Source organism: Lissotriton helveticus, chromosome 4_1 (genome assembly GCF_964261635.1).
Source record: "Lissotriton helveticus chromosome 4_1, aLisHel1.1, whole genome shotgun sequence".
Taxonomy (NCBI): domain Eukaryota; kingdom Metazoa; phylum Chordata; class Amphibia; order Caudata; family Salamandridae; genus Lissotriton; species Lissotriton helveticus.
The window spans coordinates 903,962,675-903,980,027 of record NC_136063.1 but is presented as its reverse complement, the minus strand read 5'-3'; the positions used below and the strand labels follow the sequence as shown (position 1 = coordinate 903,980,027).

The following is a 17,353-nucleotide window of genomic DNA, read 5'->3' as shown; positions in this document are numbered from 1 at the left end:
CTGTTGATCAAGGGGACGCATGTAAAGGTCAGGAGGGACGCATACTTTGAGCTTCACTGTTCTAGCTGAAATGCTCCAAAAATACAATTTTATGACAAGACCGGAGGCTCCTATTATGCATTCTAATCTTGCATTTATTGCAATAGCAGCCAAATAAGTGAATAACTACAGTTCCCAGAGGGCCAGGCGACAACTGGGCCATGGGAACGAGAAAAAACGATAATACAGTAACCAATCAGCACTTAGTAAACAGATAAGAGGCCATACTGACTGCGCAGCTTCCTCTTTTCTTGCTGCTCGCAGTCAGATAAGTGCTCTTATCCTTTGCTCTCAGTATTTTAATATTGCTTATTGTCATTACGTTTTTATTATTATTTTATTGCATAACTGGTTGTCATTGTACTTGGTTTCCAGACTTTGCGCTCTGCGCTCGTCATTCCACTCCTCTGTACAGCCTGTCAGCTGTTCTCCCCCCTCCCCTCTGTCTGCCGGTGGTTTCGCCTGGCTCTGGCCCTTCGCGTGCTCGTGCTCCTTCTCACCCTGTCACATTAATCTTCCACAGCGCTTCCGAAGCCTCTGTCCTCTCCGTTTGTTTTCAGCTCTGCACCGGACTGCCTCTCCCCTCAGTCCTGCCCTTCACACGCCTCCCACACGCCCACAGAGCTGCTTGGTTCTTTTAACCCTTTCCTGCCACACTTTGCTGTTTGTAGCTCTGCAATGGAACATGGCAGTTCCTCTGAGGATGTGCCCTCTAAGGAGGACAGTGGCTCTTTCAAACGAGATTTGAGCAAGTTTATCAATAATTCTGTGGAACATGCAGTGGATTTATCCATGCAACGTATGTCTAAAACAATGGAAAACTCAATGCTCAGCATTATGTCCAAGGTTTTGGCCCATTCTGCGGGGGAAAGCAGAAAACGTAAGGTGGACCACTCTGCTACTGTGCTTACTTCCAAAAAATCGTCATTGTTGGTGGGCGAGTCTTTCTCGCATTTGACTGAGGACTTAGTGCCTCCCAGGCCTCCTGCTAAGGAGGGGTTTGTTGGTTCCGAGGGCAAAAAGAAACATAAGTCAAAGCACGCAGTGTCACCGGTTAAAAAACTGGTAATTTCCACCATCTTGGACACTGACGATGATATGGCTGATGCAGACGATTTATTTGATGTTTTTGATGTGGCTGACCCTCCTTCCCCCCTGCAAAACTTCCCAAATCTGATTCTTTCACTTTTGAACCGGTCTTTGACTCTGATGGTTTCCCCATGTTTGACCCTGCTTCCATCCGTCACCCTAATTCCACGGAATGGCTTCCCTCCCACCATGTGGGAGAATATATTTCGGCACGTCTACGCCTTCCTCTGGAGACCGCAGTGCGCTCGAGACTTAAATCAGAATGCCCTAAACCCTCCTTACCAGAAAAAATTACTCAAGTTCCCACAATTGACCAGCCCCTTCTCACATTTTTCTCAATATTTGGCAAAGACCCTCGCAAGGGAGTTGATAAAGCATGGTCCTCCTGTCAGGACAAGGTTTTGGATGTTGTGGGTCCTCTGGCCCGTATTCTCGACATGGCAGAATCTGCCCGACTTGAGGGTACTGACCTCTCTGCCGAGGACATTTCCATGTGGGCCCAACGCGCTTTTTGTCTCCTAGGCAATGCCAATTCTGCCTTAACCCACGAACGTCGCAAAGAACTCTTAATTAAATTGGATCCCAAACTTTCCAACCTCGCCCCCATGGATCCAGGACCCAAGGCCAATGGTCTTCTCTTTGGTGACAACTTGGTCCGTGACCTCAGTAAGTTTGTCTCTACGTTTGCCTCCTTGGACAAGGCACAACAATCCATAAAAAAAGTTTTTGCACTACGTGTTTTTGGACGGGCCGGACGAGGCAGGGGTCGCTCTTCCGGCCGTCCCTACAATCAAGGCTCCAGAGGCTCCTACAATACCTCCCAGGAATACAAGCCCCAATTCTACCCTCAGCGGGGACGTGGCTTCCGTGGTAGAGGACAGAAAACATATCGCAATTCCAACTCCAACCAACAAGGTAAGCCCTTCTTTTTCCCCTCCTGTCGGAGGCCGTCTAAAGTTGTTTCTGTCAAAATGGCACACCATAAGTTCAGACCCCTGGGTTCTCAACACTGTTCAGGGCTACCTCATAGAGTTCTCCTCTCCTCCTCTTCAAACCTCTTTTCCCCCTCCTCTAGTTTTCTCCACCCTTATGGCCGATCTAATCTCAAACAAGATTCAATCCCTTCTCCAGAAACAGGCCATTCGGATTTTTCCCTTCGACTCTTCAGGCTTTCTAAGCTCCATTTTTCTAGTTCAAAAGAAAACAAAAAACTGCAGCCTGTCATCAACCTCAAATGGTTCAACCAGTTTGTGATTTATCGTCACTTCAAAATGGAGACTATCCTCCATTTGCGAGACACTTTTCGCCCAAAAGATTGGATGGTGCGTCTAGATCTTCAGGACGCTTACCTCTCTGTGCCTATCCATCTGTCTCACTGGAAGTTTCTTCAATTCCAATGGTCAGGTGTGACCTATTGTTTTACCTCTCTCCCCTTTGGTCTCTCTTCCGCTCCATGGTGCTTCACAAAGCTCCTGAAACCTGTGGTCGCCTTCCTCCATTCTCTCGGAATACGTCTTATCATTTACCTGGACGACATTCTGATTCTCAATTCCGACAGACTCTCTCTTTTGTCCGATCTCCAAATGACTCAGTCCCTTCTTCTGGACTTGGGTTTCCTCATCAACCCGGAGAAGTCCTCTTTAATTCCATCCCAGAATACAGAGTTCTTGGGGTTCCTAGTGGATTCTGTGGCCGCTTCTCTCCGCCTACCCCTCTCCAAAGTTTCCAGAATCAAAGCGGAGATAGCCTCTGTCCTTCAGTCTTCCCTCCTGTCCCTCCGGTCCTTGGCCAGGATCGTCGGCCTCCTTTCCTCCTCAATCCAAGCCATTTTCCCAGGCCCTCTCCACTATCGCGCTCTTCAGCGCCTGAAAATCAGACATCTTCGTCAAGGCCTTGCCTACGCAGACCTCATCGCCTTAGACTCAGAGTCCCGTACAGAGCTTCAATGGTGGATAGACCATTTAGATGCGTGGAACGGGCGTACAATCTTCGCCACTGCCCCAGATCTTGTATTAGAATCCGATGCAAGCCTGACGGGTTGGGGCGCCCGATGTGGACCAATCTCGACTGGAGGTACATGGTCATCCGAGGAGTCCAAGTTGCACATCAACTGTTTAGAGATGCTTGCAGGTTCCTTTGCGATTCAAAGCCTTTCCAAAGACAGAATCAAATGTTCCATCCTTCTCCGCATGGACAATGTTTCTGCGGTTCGCTATATCAATCATCTTGGCGGGACCAGGTCCAAGCCTCTGGCGGATCTAGCGAAAAGCCTTTGGGAATTTTGTCTCTCTCATCATCATTCCTTGACAGCGGAATACCTTCCCGGAAATCTCAACTCCGTGGCGGACTGGCACTCCAGGTTTCTTCACGATTCCAGCGACTGGAAGCTTTGTCCCTCCGTTTTCCATTCTCTTTCTCTCATTTGGGGTCCCTTCTCCATAGATCTCTTTGCTTCCCGCCTCAATTGTCAATTGCCCCAGTTCTTCAGTTGGCGGCCGGATCCTCTGGCCCTAGCTACGGATGCATTCCTCCAGGACTGGTCTCTACACCTCAACTATGCTTTCCCCCCTTTTCTTATGATCAACAGAGTTTTGTCTCAAGTTCGCCGCCAGTCCACCTCACTGGTACTGATCGCTCCTTTCTGGCAAGCTCAAATTTGGTTTCCCTCTCTGTTGGAGATGGCAATAGACTTTCCTATCCTTCTCCCATCTTTCGACGACCTTCTCATCAATCCCCAGGGCCTTCATCACAGCCTCATTCTGGACAACTCCTTGACGCTGTCGGCCTGGAAAGTTTCCGGCCTCCCCCTTCTGACATCCTCATTTCGCAAGAGGCTTCTCTCTTCATCAACCAGGCCTGGGCCCCTGTGACGTCCAAGGCATACAAATCCGCCTGGTCTCTTTGGGCAAGCTGGTGTTTGGAAAGGTCTATCGATCCCCTTTCAGCCCCTCTGAATTTTATAATCAATTTTCTAGCCTCGGAGGCCAGCTCAGGTAAGGCCTATCGTACCGTCAATCTTTATCGCTCTGCGATTTCCCTCAACCATTCTCAGATCGATGGCAAACCGGTTGGCGCTCATCCTCTGATCTGTGGCCTCCTCAAAGGTGTTCGATGTGCTAAATCTCCGTTGGCTAAGTATAACTTTTTATGGGATGTTTCTGTGGTTCTTAAATTGTTCATGAATTGGCCTGCTAACTCGGCCTTATCTCTCAAAATGTTATCTGCCAAGTTGACAATGCTACTTTGTTTGATCTCTATCAAAAGAATTTCTGATGTGAGAGCGTTAGATGTTTCTTCTCGTCAATTTTCCCCCACAGGTGTTCTGTTCCAGATTCGCAGGAGAACAAAAACTAATTTGGATTCTGTATTTTACCCTTACTTTCCTGATCAACCACAACTTTGTGTGGGACAATGTTTGAAAGTGTATGAACAAAAGACCGCTAATCTCAGAGCGTCCTCTTGTTCCCAACTTCTGATTTCCTTCCGCAAACCCCACCTTCCCGTCTCTTCCCCTACCCTCGCCAGGTGGGTTCGTTGGGTCATGTCTCTTGCCGGTATTGACGTCTCCGTCTTCGGAGTGCATTCGGCCAGGGGAGCCATGGCCTCTAAGGCCTTTTGGTCCGGCTCCCGTCTGGAGGACATTCTGAGATCAGCTGATTGGTCCAATGACAGTGTTTTTCGCATGTTCTATTGTAAACCTATTCATTCTTTTGCTTCTGATGTTGTTAATATGCTTTGAACAAGCATAAAAGGAGCCTCCGGTCTTGTCATAAAATGTAGATTTTCCTAGTTATTATGACGGAAAGTCTTAATTTTATTAAAGACACGGAGGCGAGTATTATCCCGCCTCTACACTACTAACTTGTGTTCTCCCTCCCTACAGCGAATCCGGCCTTGCCGCCTGCTTCATCCTAAGAGGTCTTCCCTCCATCGTTTTCGTGCTTCACCCTTGTGGACTTCTTCAGCTCTCCCAGTTCCTCCGGATGCTCAAGTTGGACTTTGCCCTTTTCTCTCCGTGGCTCAAGATGTCTGCTCTTGGATTTTGGCTGTTTCTATTGTTATGACTCTTTTTCCTTTGTTCAATTTTATCTGATCTGCTCGTCAGCGAAAAGAGGAAGCTGCGCAGTCAGTATGGCCTCTTATCTGTTTACTAAGTGCTGATTGGTTACTGTATTATCGTTTTTTCTCGTTCCCATGGCCCAGTTGTCGCCTGGCCCTCTGGGAACTGTAGTTATTCACTTATTTGGCTGCTATTGCAATAAATGCAAGATTAGAATGCATAATACTCGCCTCCGTGTCTTTAATAAAATTAAGACTTTCCGTCATAATAACTAGGAAAATCTACATTTGCTATGTCAACTCTGTGATGACACCTGTCTGCAAAAAGTCGTAGATACAGTCATCACAGGTAGTTTTGCCTGACTTAGGGGCCAATTACGATGGCGGTGAATCCGCGACCGCCCGGCTGGCGGTGAGGCCCGCCGGCCCGGCGGTCGCAGATTCACCGCCATCTACCTTAAAATTCCAAAAGCCATATTAGGGATGGCGGTGGGAAGGGAAATGGTACCGCGGTGGACGGAAAGACCGTCCGCCGTGGTCCCTCAAGGCGGGCCTGTTCTGGCCGCCTTGCGGGACCAGGTACTGGAGGCGGTGCCGTGCAGGCAACGCAGCGGGTATTAGAATGTCTGTCTTTTGCGGCAGAGTTTCTGCCGCAAAAAGACAGGCTGAAAATGCCTTCGGGGGCCCGTTGCGGGCCCCCAGGGGGGTGATGGGTGGGGTGCTGCACGTGGGGGGTACCTATGGTACCCCCCACATTTGCATGTACAAGGTGGCAGGCATCGCACGGTTCCTGCCACGTTGTACATTCAAATGTAAAACATGTGTTTTTGCATTGTGACGGGTGCTGCCACCCGCCATAATGTAAACATACAGGATGTGCCCGCCAGTGTGGCGTACGCATCCTAATTTGTCGTGCGGGACCGCCGCACCTATGGTGGTCGGTCCCACTTGCACCACCCATCGTAATCGGCCCCTTAGTTGGCACACCTCATCATGACTGTAAGCAATATAAATAATTTCTAACTTCGATAACCAGGGATAAAAAAAGTTTTAAAGATATTAAGGACATTTAGGCCCTGAATACAAGTGGGCCACAATGATGGGAGGCATTTAATGTACACAGTAAATGTTAATACCCCTGGTTGGTTGTCCTATTTTAAGGGCGTGATAATAATTTCTGATTTTGAGCTTTCCTCATGAAAATATGGAATTAGGTATGGAATTAGTGCTCTCACAGCAAATAGCCATTAACAAAATTCACCTTGGTTTAACCTGCTAACATTTACCTATGGAAAATGCTTAGGGCACAGTAATTATTGTTTGTCTCATAAAGTACACTTTCCTAGTAATTTATGAAGGAAACTCTTCAGTGTTTTTAAAGACATGAAGGCAAGTATTACACTTCTCTAATCTTGCATTTATTACGGTAGCTGCAGTCAAGAACCACAAAACTACAAATCCCAGGAGGCAAAGCAACCAGCTAGCCAATGGGATAGAAACATGTAATCATAGAACCACCAATAGTATACCAGTAACATATATAACCTGGTACTTGGCTGCAAACAGCCCTCTTTTCTTGTGCGAGTAGTTAAATTGAACCAAGGAAAAATTGATGATACAATTGAAAATGTCAATGTAAAAGTAAAGAGTTCTTGGTATAAGTTCATAAAACTGAAACTCTGAATCCAGTGCCAGAAGAGGAAGAACACCATGGTATTCCATCATGACTGAAGTGGAGGATGAAAATCCAACTGGAACAGTGAGGGAGTTAAAAGGAAGCAGGTGGTAAGGCTGGATTAGCTGTTATGGAGAGTAGCAAAACACCAAGTTACCAAGACTTAAGCTGGGATAATACTCACCTACGTGTCTTTAATAAAATGAAGACTTTCCTTTATAAATTACTATGAAAATCTACATTGTATGTGAAGACCGGAGGCTCCTATTATGTATGTTTAAAGTATGTTATTACAACAGAAGATGCTGTGTGAACAGATTTACAATGAAATATCCTAGAAGCATTTTCGTTAGACAAGTCAGCTGACCTGGGAATGTCCTCTAATCTGCAACCTGCCCGGAAAGTTTTAGATGCCATGGCACCTCTGGAGAAATGCATTCCAAAAACATAGGTATCAATGCCTGCCAAAGACATAACCCATCTGACCCAACAAGCCAGGATGGCAGAAGAAACTGGATAGTGGGGTTACTAGAAGGAAATAAGGAATGAGAGTATGTTCTAAGATCAAAAGTCTGTTGTTCATAAACTTTAAAATAATGTCCAACACAAAGTGTGGGTTTAGCTGCAAAATAAGGCTAAAACCATGAGTTTAAATTAGTATTTGTGTGTTTGTTAACTTTAAACATAATATCAGTAGGAGTAGATTGGTGACAGGAAACATATAATGCCTTAAAATCTGACAAACATTTATAAAGATCAGGCAGAACAACATAGTAAGTTTTGCGGAAAACATTTATAGTGAAAGGTCAGTATAACAACCCAGGAAATAAAGAATTTCAAAACAACATTTGCATCCCACAATTTGCTATATTTAGAAGTGGAGCATTAGAAACTTGTAATCCCTTTTTAAAGACAACATAGGAGTGGATACTCTCACACCGGTTTGCCACTGATGCAGGGATGATTCATGGAAATAGCCGACCTGTACAAGTTTATGGTTCATATGACTTACCTCCACTAGCTTCATCTGCCAGAAAATTAACAATGTAGATTATATATGTTGAAAAGGGATTGATAGATTTTACCACACACCAGCTTCCTCATAAAGCCCAAGTGGATTTGTATGCTTTGGTGGTGTCTGGGGAGAAGTTTTGCTAATGAAATCTGAAGTCCCTGGCAGAATTAAATTGATAGATTGGGTGAACCCACTTTTTTCCAAGCAAAGAGGGTGAGAGAGTTGTCAGAACTATGTTGTGAGGCTGGCTCAAAGGTTCCAGAAGGGAGGAGGACTGGAATATTGATCACCAACTCTATAAGGAGAGGAAACTATAGCTGTGAATTCCAGAATGGGACCACTATTTATAGGGTAGTTTGTTGATGTCTGGCCTGAGCTTTAACTCTGCTGATCATTAGAAAAGGAGGAAAATCATAGCTAAAGCCTGAGGGTCTGGACGCCAGCTGAAAAAATGAGGGAGATGGGAATTGATTCCGGGGATGAAATGATTGAAGTTAAAAGAACCCCACTTTTGTAACAGAGACTGGAACACTGATGGATGAAGTCTCCAATCGCTGGAGTCTCGAAGATTTTGGGAGTGCCAATCTGCTGTAATTGAGATTGCCCAGTAAGTATTATGCTCAAACTGAGATCTTGTTGAGAAGGCAAAATTCCCAAAAACATTAAGATTGTTCTACTAGAGGTTTGGATCTGGTGCTGCCCAGACAATTGACTTAACGGACTGCAGAAATGTTGTCCATACAGAGCAGTAGGTCGTTTTGCTAGGCTTTTAAATGCAAAGGAATCTGCTAGCATCTCTAACAGTTAATATACAATTTGGACTCCACAAGAGACTGTTTACCCCCAGTCATGATTGGACACCAGCCTGTCCTACTTGCGTGAGATTCTAACACAAGATCGAGGGCTGACAAGAAAATAGTCCTGCCATTTCAGGCATCTAAACAGTCTATTTACCATTGAAGCTACAACCGAGACTCTGGTTCAATGTGATGGAATCAGAGTAGACAAGACCTTTATGTAAAAAACACATTTCTTGATGTTGCAGGGCCCAGTAATGAAGAGGACTCAGAAAGATGGCTTGATTGGAAGAAGATAGGAAGACCTCCAATCCTCACCAGAGATCTGAGGGAAATGTGGGAACTGCAAAGGGTTTGAAGAATTTCGCTGTTGATTGTCTTTACTTTTGTTTGGGGAAGATGAAGGGTAGCACTTGATGAATTTACCAGGAAACCTAGGAATTCTATTTGTTATGAAGGGATCATGACTGATTTTTTCTCTGTTTAACAGGAAGCACAACTCTGATAAAAGAGAACAAGTGAGATGTAGATGAGAGCGAAGAGTATTAAGATCTTGATTCATTAGCGGTACATTGTCCAGGTAAATTATAAGTCTGATGCCCTGAGACCTGAGATGTGCTACTACCGGTTTAATTATTTGTGTAAAGCACCATGATGCTGATAAAGACCGAAGGGAAGAGAGAACAAGCTGTAAGTTTGTCACTGGCACTGAAATCTAAGACATTTTCTGTGACTGTGGTGAATGGGGATTGTACGTTAAGCGTCACGTAATTCTAATCCTACCATATAGTTGTGTTGGAGGAAGGTGTCTCTGAGGTGTAGAATAGTTTCCATTTTCAATTGGTGGTAATCCACAAACTGGTTGAAGAGTCAGAGGTTGATAATCAGCCTCTTCTTTTTTTTCTTCTTTTGGACAAGAAACAGCGAACTGAAAAAGGCAGTTGGATCTGAGGTGGAAAGTTGAATTGCCTTTTTGCATGAGGACTGACTTTCCAGAGAAATTAGAATGGACATTTCAGATGAAAACCTTTGAGGAGGAGGGAACACAGTTTGGAAAGGTGTTGCGTAAATCTCTATAGCATAAATTGGCATTGTATTTAAAACCCAATGATCTGCAGCTATATTTAGGCACCATGTGAGAAAGAGCTGAAGAAGACCTCTTTCATGAGGAGGGCCAGAAGAAGGACTCACTTTGTTGATTGTTGGCTCTGACATTCTTTTATCTGCAGTCTCGATATCCTCTACCTCTCTCGGAATACAATTGAGGCTTGTAGTCTTGTCAGCTATGGTTTGAATTGATGGATCCTCTGGATCCCTAGTTACAATAGGTATGGCTGGTAAAGCAGCTCCTGCCAGTCCTGGCCCATGCAAAAACACAGAGAGAAAAAACTGTTTGGGTAACTGTTAAGCTTTATGAGTAGATGAAAAAGTTGTGACATATCTACTGAAGTCTTTGATAAAACAGTTTACAAAAAGGAGACCATCCGCTTTAATGACAAAATCAAGGTTAGCCAGATTTGCTAGTTTCAGACCCAACTTTAATGGCAGACCTTTTCTCCATTAATTTTATGGCAAAGTTAGTGTTACCTAGCAAGCAAAAAGCTCTTAGGATCCATAAAGAGAGATCTTCAAGATCAATATCAAAATGATCCAATCTTGCTGCCTTCGGCATGTCATAAATGGAAGCAAAAGGATCCACTATGTCAAACAGGCTGTATCTATTCCCTTATGGGGATCTTGACCACTTTTTTTAAAAGAAAGTAAGCAACAATGGGTCAATCGTTGGAGTGGAAGTAATATTGGAAGACAGAAAAATCCCAGAACATCCTGATAGATTTAGCCTAAATTTGGTTGTCCCGGGGCAAACACTGTCTAGAGGAGATGTAAGCTCCTATGTGAGCAACAGGGAACCATTCTGTGGCATCTGGATGGCAAATGAGGGTTGGGTAGAACATCGGAGACCCCTCTTTGTCCAGAACTGTTTTGGGCACAATAGAATTAGATGTTAAAGCAAGTAATTTGGGCTTTTTTGGAGGAGCAGAAGAAGATGGCTCATTGATCCCAAAATTATCAGTATTATCATTTGGAACCCCCATGTCATCGTCAGTATCCGTGATATGAGAAATGTCTATTTGTTGTTGTGCATAATGAATCTGGTTGGTCTTATTTTGTCACTTGATATGAGTTTTAACATTCCCTCCATTGAAGGAGGCCTTGGAGGACAATGTCCTTAGTCTGGTGTGAGGAATTCTCACTACTCAAAAGTGCTAAATCGGGTTTGGGGATTTTTATATTTATCATTTGTGTAGATAAGGACAGCATTTTCCTGTATCTGCTTTTCCCTCTGAATGGGCCATTAAAGTCTTTACCATCAAAGTAAGTAAACATAATTCAATGTTCTTAGACATTTTATCCATAGAGGCCGTCACAGCCTTTTCAACTGGAGAATGATACATTCATTTAAGTCATTTTTAAAAATGTCCAGCTTTCATTATTATCATTTACCAAAGGGGAGCTGTCCAATTCCAAGTCAGAATATGTGGGGAAAAAAGAGTTATGCAGAAAAGGGGTTAAATTGCAGCAGGCAGGGATGAATGCCTAGTTCTCTCCTCCAGGGCGGGAAAACGCCAAGCAGGTCTCTGAGGAAGATGACAGAAGGCGGGGAAATAGGTTGCACCCCTCCAGTAAGGAGAACAGAGGAGGCAATGCTGAAATAGGAAGGCAGAAAGAAAGGCATGTTGTGTCCAGAAGAAGGAACAATAAATCGCAGCAGTACAGGAAACCCAATACCAATGGTGAGTGTTGACAACAGTACGTTAAAAATGGCAAACGCAGGATGCTTTGAAGAGAAAGCGTGCTAGAGTATGCGCCAGAAAAAACAGTAGTGGAGAGATCATGGCAGTCAAGGAGGGCAGAAAGCAGTAAAATAACAATAAGGCAGTACATATATATCTTAAAAAACATAGCACCAGAACAATAAGCCATTTTAGTAATGACACAATGTGAAATTAGCTACTTATCTTGACAGCGAGCAGCAAGAAAAGAGGACTGTTCACAGTCAAGTGATGGGTTATACATGTAACTGGTATACTATTGGTGGTTCTATGAATCAATATTTCTATCCAATTGGCTAATCAGTTGCTTTGCCACATGGGATTTGTAGTTTTACAATTCTTTACTGCAGCTATCTTAGTAGATGTAGTAGCGGCCCGTGGAATTTTGATGTGGCGCTGCATCGCAAAATGCAAAATGCAATGCAGCGTGCGCAACACAATTTGTTTTATTTATTTAAATGTCTACTTACCTCAGTTCATCCATATTCTGGTGTTTACAACGCCCACCTCACCCCTCTCCTGCTCCGCCTCACCACCGAATGGAACTCCCTCCACGGTCCGCTACGAAGTAGATGCAAAAAGCATATTCGGTGCCTCCGGTCTTGATGGAAAATTTCATTCTGTATGTATTTTCCTGTTTGCAAATGGGTCAGAATTTAGTCCATAACTTGTAATCAAAGCTTATAGCATATATTTTGAATCCTCTTTGTTAGTCGATAAGCCAGGAGGAACCACAAGTTAGGGTTCAGATTAAAGTAAACATGTGGTAGAATGAACACACAGCCCTAGGTACCCAACTCCAGCTGACCACTGTAATCCAACACCTCGGGTGACAGGAGACCCTCTATGAAGTGACAGGATATTGAAATATTTCTGTAAGAACACCAGTAGTTGAAATACAAGTATTTATTTCATAAATAAGGCCAACAAGCAGCCTGGAGAAAGTGGGACAACACTAAAGGCTGCTGACGAAGGAATGAGCAAACATTCCATGATGTGTGCTAAATACCTGGTGAGGATTCCAAATGACATAACGGGGGCTGGGCAACAGTAGGGAGTGAGGTGAAGTCAAATTATGCAATGACAAACTTGCTGACAATATCAATTACAAAATCTCTCTGCTTTAAAACAAAGAAAAACTAATACATTAAAATGTTTTTGTAAATGTTAGGCAAGCAAGACAATCTTCCAGAACTAGTACATTTTCCATCATACAAATTTGTAGAAGATGCATTTCTGCCTAAAGCAACATTAGGTTCTGTGACAGCAAAATTAGGTAAACTAGCATTTTGAGCATTTGAGTGAACTATAGAGTGTATGTTGCCCTCACTCTTCCTTTCAGCAAAAGCCTGTGCAGGAAGAAATGTTTTTCGACTGGTGGAAGGACAACAAAAATTGGGTTCCGAATTGCTTGAGTGTTCAAGTGTCTCACATTCAGCGTTCTCACTGTAACCAGTTTCAACTCAAAAGTAACTTTCCTCTGAATCTAAGTTTTCACCTCTAGCACTAACAATTAGATCCTTCTGTCCAGGTTTAAGCTTGATAATATCGCTTTTGTTTCTCCAACCTAGTATATTTAGGCGAACTGAACCACCAGTCACTTCAACAACTTCACATGGTTCATAATACTTGGATTCTCCTTTTTGATTCATAAAAGGCTTTTTGGAAATAACTCAATCACCTTTGTGTATTTCCTTAACTGTGGCGCTATGAATTTTGTTGTGGTATTCTTTTGATTTTAATTGGTGCTCTAGAATTCTTTCTCTTACTTTAAACTGGGTATCATCGACTTCAACAAATTTGGAGTTTCCTTCCTCAGTGATTGCAAATTTGGGAGTAAGACATGTGTTACTTTGTCTGCCTCTCATAAGGAAAAACAGAGAATGTCCAGTTATGCTGTTGGTTGTGTTATTGTAAACATTAACTCTCTCCTGAGTGAATTCTTTTACCGAAAAAACAGAAATGATGGCCAGTTGAATCCCATCTTTTAAGAAACAGTTGACTCTTTCAACCTGTCAATTCGATTTTGGTGACGAAAAAGGGATTTTCTACTGCTGAATACCATTGTGTTGTAAAAATGCAACCATCTCCTCTGAGGTAAGTTGTTTACCATTGTCAGAAACTAATATCAGTGGAAGCCCTTCTAAGAAAAAACAATTCTCCAAAAACTCAAGTACAGAATTAGAGTCTATTGTTGTTACAAACATGATATAAATCCATTTACTATACTAATCACTTAAAACAATTAACATTTGAGTCATGTTCCAAAATGTTGAATGGACCAGCAAAATCTATAGCAATTTTGCTCCAAGAGGCATTGGGAATGTGAACTAATTGCATTTCTTGCACTCTGGATTCCCAATGCTTGTCTGACCTCAAGCACACTACACATTTATTAATAAATAATTTAACATCGGAGTCCAATCCAGGCCACCAATAGTATTTTTTTAGCATCTTCAGGGTCATGGTGGAAACTAAATGGCTACTGTGCGCTAGTTCGATTAAACTCTTTCTCACTTTGGTAGGTGGAATCAAGAGATCACCTCTCAACAGGAATCCTTTTTCTATATTAAGATCATCAGCAACTTGGACATAAGTTTTAAGATAAGAAGATACGTTTCTGTCAGGCGGCCACTTACTCAAAATATATTCTTTAACTTAAATGAGAACAGGGTCATTGTTAATTAAGCTTAACCATTCAGACTCACTACAAACTTGTTCTGATTCATTACAATCATCAACATAAGATACCACACATTCAGTGTCTTTTTCTGCTTTTGGTTCTGAAGATATTAATGGTAATTGTGACAACAAATCTGCTCTCACATTGTTTTTGCCAGCTATGTGTTTTATAGAAAAATTGTACTCCTGCAGTTTCGCTAACAGCCTAACTAACCTTGCAGAGGCTTTACCATTACCCCTGCCACATCCGTCCATCATGAAGGTTAATGGTTTGTGATCTGTAATTAATTCAAATTGCTTACCCCACACGTACATTTTGAGCTTCTCAACTGCCCAAACACAGGCAAGTGCCTCCCTCTCTATAGTACTGTAGTGAATCTCAGAATCATGCAAACATCTGGATATAAAGGCAACAGTATGTACATTTACACTTACTGCTGTGTAAAGAATGCTCCACAACTAACAGAGCCGGCATGATCCGTAATGATAATGGTGCCTTCTGGATCATATGGTTTTAACATTGGAGCATAAACAATGGCACTTTTAATCTCTGCAAAGGCCAAATCTTGAAGTTCAGACCACATACATTTTTCACCTTTGCTCAATAACATATGCAAAGGCTCAACAATATCAGAGTAGTTTTCAATAAAACATGAACAATATTCACTGAGACCCAAAAAGGATCTTAGTGAATCAGAAATTGCCTTGACTAAGTTCAGTTTTGGTTTGGTACCACTTCCACTCAATATATGGCCCAAGTATTCTATTTCAGTTTAAAGAAATGCCTCTCTCATTTGTGGAGCAATGTCTAGGATGTTATTATGCTTTTCAATTGTACTGGCATGTATCAGAATGTCATCCTGAAATTTCTGAACACCCACTACCCCTTTTAAAATACACTCCATCAACTTTTGGAAGACACTAGCTGATGAAGCCAAACTGAAAGGAAGTCTGATGAATCTATATGCTTCCAAAAGGAATAAAGAATGTAGTATAATCTTTGGAATCATCAGCTAGTTTGACCTGGTGATATGCTGATTTGAGATCTATTAAAGAAAAATGTTTAGACCCAGCAGTAGCTGCTAAAATCTCTTGAATTTTGGGTAAAGGATAACAATCCACCAAAATATTCTTGTTCAAAGACCTCAAATCTACGCATATCAACATTTTTCTTTTTATTCAAAACTATAGCAGGAAACCCATTCTGATGAATCAGTCTGTTCTATAACATCTTCTTAAATTAATTTGTTGAAAATATTTAGCAAGTCATGTCTGACAGTAATTGACCTTACCTTATGTTTTACAGGAATGCCATTTTTCTTCAACTTAATGGAATGCTCAAAACCATTGACACATCCAATACAGATTCTACATTATCCAAAGAAGAAAAGGAAACAGAAGAATTGACAGAAGAAACAACAACATTATCCAGAATAATAGGATCATCGGCACCTGTCTTCAGAATAATACTTAAATGAGCTAGATCCTCTCAACCAACAATGTTTCTTCCGCGTTCGGCAACATATACTTTTGTTGAAATGGACCTCCCTTTAATATTTAACTGATCCTGAAAATAGCCCAACATATTAATGTCAAAATCTCCAAACGCCTTTGGGTTGACATCCGAAGCAAGTAAATCAACGTGTGACCAGTGTTCTTCATATTTTGTGTCAGATGCAATAGTAATATGCGAACCAGAATCCGCCATATTATTCAATTCGTCTCAAGAAATATATGCCACTCCAAGAGGACCTTAAATAGAATTGCATGGACCATCAATTGTCAAAACAATATTTTAGCAACTATCTTCTTCAAAATCATCTACATTACTAACGTTGACTCTCTGGAAGCAATTTGGTTTAAAATTCTTACAAACACCAGCAAAATATCCTACCTTGAAACATTCAGTACATTTCTTCCCAAGTGCAGGACATCCTGAAAAATCCGCCTTATGATTTTTTGAACCACACCTAAAACAAACAAAATAATTAGAATCTGTAAAACTCTTTTGTTTGATTCCTTTGTCATTGCTAGTATCACTTTTAATTTTCTAATAAATATAAAAAACATTGGCCGTTGGATTTCTCTCAGCGGAAAGTTCCTTTGAGCTTTCTAGAGAGTGTTCAATTCCCTAAGCAATATCTATGGCTTCTTGGAGAGAAGCGTTTCTGCACGCCAACAGTCTCTCCTGAATCTTTTTTGGGAAATTTGCATTTGGTGGCCAGAACACGTAGACAATCAATGTATTCCTCAATTGTTTCTGTTTCCAACTGTTTGCGCATGGCAAAACAGTGTCTACCAATCATTGATTGTGGGTTTTTGTAAAGCGAATCGACTCTCGAAGGAGTATCTCCGCGCTGTAGACCGCTGGGGAACCCGTCCTGGCTTTCCCTGAGAGATGGTCCCTACTGGGTATCTCCAAGGTGAAACCAGGCATCCCTGGCGTATGTGGGGGGCCGTTGTGGAGATGAGGCAAGCTAATGCCCAGAGTTGCCGAGTGTGATCCCTAGTTAGAGTAGGCACCGAGGTGAGAATTATCGAGTCCATTGACCCTGTCCAAGACCCTGCCGCGTCGGGAATTCAACCCTGGTCTCGGAGCGTCCTCTGCTCCCGGGTCTGCCACCTCTAACCAGTGAGCCACACCACTCCACTCCACTCCACCTCATTATGTTTGTCTCCTCTCCAAATTGCTTTTCTAAGCGCTTGATAGCTTCCTGATACTCATCAAGAGATATGAATTGACCAGGAGGTACTTCGTATTCAGGTAAACTATCGAAAATCTCTTGACCTACAAGACCCAATAAGCTGAACATAATCGCTTTTTTACTTTCTGGTTCATATTCTTTTCTGTTAACGGACATCCACCGGCCAACGATATTTCCAAAGTAAGCTAAAAGAAATTAAATTGACTTGCGAAGCACGTTCAAAAGTTAAACAATTATTCACTACACAGGCAGACAAAATATGTAGTAACTTGCCTGAGCGATTTCTTTCGAAGAACTCACAACGTCAACATTTAAACACAGCTGATAAAAGCTTGTACGCTACAACAAAGCAGAGTCACACGAAAAACGTGTACAAACATCAGTAAGCAATTAATCCGTAGTAGACAAATTAAATAGTAACTCGCCTGATTAATTGCTTTAGAGGTCCTCGCTAAAAT

The 17,353-nt window shown here is 42.4% G+C and overlaps 1 pseudogene; it reads left to right on the top strand.

Moving 5' to 3' along the window:
- The first annotated feature begins 376 nt into the window (after nt 1-376).
- Nucleotides 377-15,668, top strand: LOC144828087 (uncharacterized; annotated as a pseudogene).
- The last annotated feature ends 1,685 nt before the right edge of the window (nt 15,669-17,353 follow it).